Source organism: Tenrec ecaudatus, chromosome X (assembly GCF_050624435.1).
Source record: "Tenrec ecaudatus isolate mTenEca1 chromosome X, mTenEca1.hap1, whole genome shotgun sequence".
In the NCBI taxonomy this organism is placed as follows: domain Eukaryota; kingdom Metazoa; phylum Chordata; class Mammalia; order Afrosoricida; family Tenrecidae; genus Tenrec; species Tenrec ecaudatus.
The window spans coordinates 116192805-116198304 of NC_134548.1; the positions used below are offsets into that span (position 1 = coordinate 116192805).

Below are 5500 nucleotides of genomic sequence, written 5' to 3' on the forward strand. Positions count from 1 at the left end.
GACTTGAGACTGTGGTCTGCCGTATTGCCTGTTAATTCTGGGAGCCGTTAGCAGCCTGCTCTCTGCTCTGCCATCTGACCTACTAAGCTTCGGTTCATTCACATCTGCAGCCTGTGGTTTTCCTTTTGATTCTGGGCTTGTAGTCCCTGAAGCGAGTGAAATTAGGAGAAGCCTCTTGATTAACATGTGACCCTCAGACTTAAACCAGGACTGAAGTGTCCCACTTAGACAAAAGTGTGGGCCACTTCTTTATATAAATTAGTACATACACACACATATATAAATGTCACTCATATTGTTTGTTTACTAGACCCAGTCTGACACAGCAGAATAATGAGAAAACAGTGAACTATGTCATGACATGGATGGATCAGGAGCACATTATGCTAATTGAAGTTAGTCAAACATAATAGGACAGACATTGTATGAGACCACTGTTATTTTAAAATATCAAGGGCTTTCATACCAAAAGAAGCAGACTTTGGTGGTTAACAGGAATGGGAGGGGAAAGGAGGAAAGGTGAGGAAACAATCTAGAGGATAGACAAGAGGTAGCATAGAAGAAGGGAAGGATAATATACAAGAGAGAGATAGAGGGAAAGCCAGGAGGAGGAAATGGAGTAAGGCATTTGGAGGTTGAATGAGTTGGTCAAGTTGTTGAATGCAAATGTGATGATCTGATATATAGACCCCCTCCTAATTCACACTTAAAAAGTTTGGGGGTAGAAACAGGTAGTGTGTTAGATTACACCCAAAATTTGATATTTGACATCCCCTGATATAAACAAATATAAATAACTACAACAAACCAGAATCTCTGTGAGATAAATCAAATAACAGGAATAAGTCCTAAATTATACACAAAGTCCCATATCCTTGAATGTCTTGTCAAAAAGAGTAAAGCATTCTGATATACAAATAGGTTACACTATTTTGCCCTCCAGCACTTAGAAAGTTGAGAGGTCAGTAGTCATAATTTTAAACAGAAAACCAATGGTTTCTACCAAGTTAATTCCGACTCATGGTGATCCCACATGTGTCAGAAGCCCTAAGAAACATTTCTACTCTCCTCTATAGGGGCACTATCACTCTGAATATACTTAATGATAATGAATTTTTTAGTATATTGACCATTGTTTCTAGAATCTAAGCATAATTTAGAGTCTTATGGAGTCCTGACTTTGAATAGAGATTATATTTTTCTTGAGTAATAATTCTAAATAATTTTGCAAAAGTGATGCTTACTTTTCTACTTAAGAAGTAGAAAAGATAGTTTATTATGTTTGATATATTTTATGTGCTGTTTTATTTCATGCCAAGTACATAGAAACATTATCCCATTTAATTCTTATAATAATATTAGATCCCTGTTCTACAGAAGAAGAAACAGAAACATATATAGAACAAGTAATATGCCTAACTTTACACAGTTAAGTAGCAAAGTAGTGATTTGAATTCAGGTTTCTCTAATAACAATGGTCGGAGAGGAAAATATTAGAGGCAATGAGAGACACAGCAGAGTGAATGGGTTAAAGGTACTAGAGGCAAATACTGCTTTATACACAATCCTGTAGTGACCAGTAGATGTACAAATAGATGCTCAGGCTTAATAGGCTGGGCATATAACCACAAATTATATCTATATATATCTATATCTATATCTATATATCTATATATATATGAACTTATATATATATATAAGTTCATATATATATAAACTTCTTAGACAATCAACCACCTTAAGAAAATGAGTCCCTGGGCCTTGTGGTGCACGTCCTGGGGAAACCAAGGCCAATTTGGTATAAAATTGTCGACAAAAACAATGCTCTACATCCGACTTGGTGAATAGTGATTGAAATTGGAAAAGCTGGCAAGTAGCCATGAAAGGTGGAACTATTGGTCTTGCTCTGTCTGGAGTAAAGAAAAGTGATGAAATTTGAAGACACGTAGAAACAATTAGCCTAATGCACCATAAGCCATCAGTTCTCATGACCCAGAGACCAGAATAATTATTTAGTACCCACTGCTCTGAAAAAGATGACGTTCGAAGTTCCTGGAGAAAAATGTGGCCCAAAACTCATAAAAGAGACTAAGATACTATCTGGATAGGAACTGGTGTAAGCCATGAGACTATATCCCTTAATCAGCCTTTAAGAATCAGATGTATCTCATACAAGTTGGTAAAAGGAACAATAACGCTAGTGCGGTAAGTACACCTTACAATAATCAGCCAGTAAAGTTCAAAAGGGAAGCATTTCCCCAAGGACAAAACTCAAAAGGGTTAGGAAAGGAGGAGGAATAGAAACAGGAAGCACAGAGAATAAATGCAGAAATTGTGTTGTGTTCTGGGTTTCATGTAATAAGATGAAATAAAATGTGCATGCATTGTTGAATGGAAAACTGAACTGCTCTGTAAGCATTCACTCAATTCACAATATAAAAGTTTCAAAAGAAGAAGATGATGCTGGGAGCCACTTCCCGGAAATAGAATGACTGCAGATACCTTGTAAAAGATAAAGTAATGGAAGACACAAAGAAAACAATGTGATGATAAACTGAAGATCTATTAAGATAATTTTACTTTCTGCAGAAAACACACAGCTTGTCTCAAGAAGGATCAAGCTTCTATCACCAGCAACAACAATCACAGCAAATCACAGAGGAGAGACAAATAGTTATTGGCTTTTTGATTGTGTCCTTCTTTTCGTCACGACCCATTTATTAGTTTTAGAGAATACTGCTGCCAGGCGTACCATTTCAAATTGCTCTCACGGTTAAAAAAAACAATTGCTGTGTAGTAGAGTTCAATTGTCTGCCAATTGCCCAACCCCGACCCCCAAAGTGTACATTGACAACTGAAACAGAAATGATTTAATTTAGGTAAACTCAGCTAAACGGAAACTTTTATTAAAAACCACATCAATACCCTCATCTTACCAAGGCAGGAACAAAAGCATGAGATTACAATCAAAATGCCCAGTTACATAACTGGTGTTACAGAACTGGAACATGGACCCAAAGATCAGGAAAAATACTAGTTCCGTGACTATCGCAGGTATAACCCTTAATTGAGAACCATGATAACAGTGAAAAAGACACCAAACGAACAAACAAACAAAACTCACTGCCATTGAGGAAAATTCAACTCTGAGTAACCCTGTAGGATGGAGGAGACCTGCCCCTGTGGGTTTCTGACAGTGCAAATCCTTGCAGGAATAGAAAATGCCATCTGTCTCCCATGGAGACGCTAATGGTTTGGAACTACCTACCTTGTGATTAGCAGCCCAACGCATCACTTGCTCCAGGAAAAATACATAAATACACGAAATTACTTGCAGTGGTTATCTCTGGAGGGTTTAGGAGACAGAGAGATTGCCGTTTTAATTCTATATACTTTTGAAAAGCATAACTATAAATTTTTTGAGAGTTATTTTAAAGTGCAATAAATAACATGAGAAGGGTGTGCAGGAGAAATTAACTATCTGTGTAAATTCCTCGGGTGATCTGTTGAACCGAGCTTAGCTTAAATTTCATCCATCGTAAAAGAGAAATATTCTGAAATAATTTTCATATTTGTTCAATCAGTCAGCACTTGTTGAAGATATTCTCTTTGGCGTTGTGTGCTGTGAATAATCAGAGTTGATGGAGGACTCACATGAAAGGACTGGGCTAATGCGTCTAGCACAGAGGAAAGACTCAATGGGTGGCACTACTTTCCTTCCATTACTCTTTTATAAAGACAACACCGGTCTCAGCATTTGTGGCAAATGAAAGCAGCCTCACTGGAGATTATGGAATACAGAACCTGCTTCTGGGCAGATTCTAGCGGTGTGAAATCAATCGCACCAGGTTGGCTGGAGGAGAGGATTCCTGAGAGGCAAAGGCAAGTCACCAGAGCGCATACACAGTAAACACATCCATTCTCACAGCATTCTTACAGATTGGCATGCAATCCTGAGTCTCCTTTTGATAGTTGAGAACTTCTCTTTGGGGATAGATTAATCTTTATTTCATCCCATTACAAACTACACCCCATCGTTAAGTACCTCGTCTTTTGAAGTATCTACTTTATTTGACCAAATCATAGTAGTAGATGTGTAATTTTAAAGATGATGTGATAGTACAAAGTGAAAGTTTAATATTACAAAGGTCTCTAAAAAGTTAAAGAAAGCAACCCCACAGATTTTCTTCAAGGTTGACCTCATGGGAAATGGTCTTCAGGAAGGAGGGAGGGCTGTGCAAACAGGAGTAAACTCATAAGCAATCGATTTATTTTTTTAAAATAAGGTTGTTATGAGGAATCAACTGAAACGATTCCTTTAATATGTCTGGCCCAGTATAATTGTGGCTGGCACACTGATTATTGCTAAACTGTCAGATTCAGTCCACTAAATATGGTCATTTCATCAGTTAACTTATGATTCTGAAGGAAAGACTATTAGAAACAATTTTTGCAATCTCAGAGAAGCATGTGCTTGTGAGCATTTTTCTTAAAAATAATCAACCCCATCACATACCGACAATTACACTGAGATTCTATTAATTCCATTTTCAAGGGTATTGGAGCTAGAAAGCTATGAGTGTAGAATAATGTAATACATGGATCTGATATGGGAAATAGGTAAATATTATTAAGAAGTAAAATTTTAAGTGAACAGTACCTCTGAAGGACCAAAGTCTTTTGTTTTGTCACAGTGCAACCCACTTATGCCCACCGGGTAAAGCCAGGTTCGGGGTGACAGTTTGCTTTGGCATGCATGGGACACTGTGAGAGGCGCATGGGATCGGACCTGCCACAAATCCAAACCCATGCACCCAAAGTCTTAAAGAGATATGAAATATTCTTACTATAGTCATCAATCTTTGATTTAAAATGTTCTACTCAGATCGGAAAGCCTTAGTTTTCTGTCCCCATTATCCTGGTTCTACTAAAATTACATTAACTAGTCATAAAATCTTGCACAACACATGGTCTTGAGTTCCTCACTTATAAAACGAAAGTAGTTCTGACTTGTCTAATTTATAGTGTGTTTTATGGAGTTTAAATGAGATAATTATGTAAAAAATTTAGAAGAGTGCAAAGTACTACATTACAAAGCAGTACCCTTTAATTTCCCTATATTTCTTCAAATCAAGATTTCTTTTATGATTTTAGCATATATTACAGTATAGATCATAGATACACATGTATATATCCAAGAAGTATAGCATAAATGTCATAGTAATTTCTCAAAACATTCAAAAACATGGTTTATAAATCATCCGGTGAAATTTCTTGAATTGCTTATCTATGTCTATTTTGGGCTTCATTCATCAATTCACATTGATACAATAACAAGTTTCTGAAGTTATTTATTTGTCAAAGATAGTTAATGTGGTGTTTTATAGATAATAAATATTTTAGGTAAAGACATGCAAAATGTGTTTCATTAAATGAGAAGTTCTGAAAAGTTTTGTTACATGACAAAGCTAAAAATATTTTTAATCATTTTTATGGGAGG

At 36.4% G+C, this 5500-nt stretch overlaps 1 pseudogene; it reads right to left on the reverse strand.

Moving 5' to 3' along the window:
- Positions 1–4689: 4689 nt before the first annotated feature.
- LOC142435415 (small nucleolar RNA SNORA42/SNORA80 family) lies at positions 4690–4812 on the reverse strand (annotated as a pseudogene).
- Between the last annotated feature and the right edge of the window lie 688 nt (positions 4813–5500).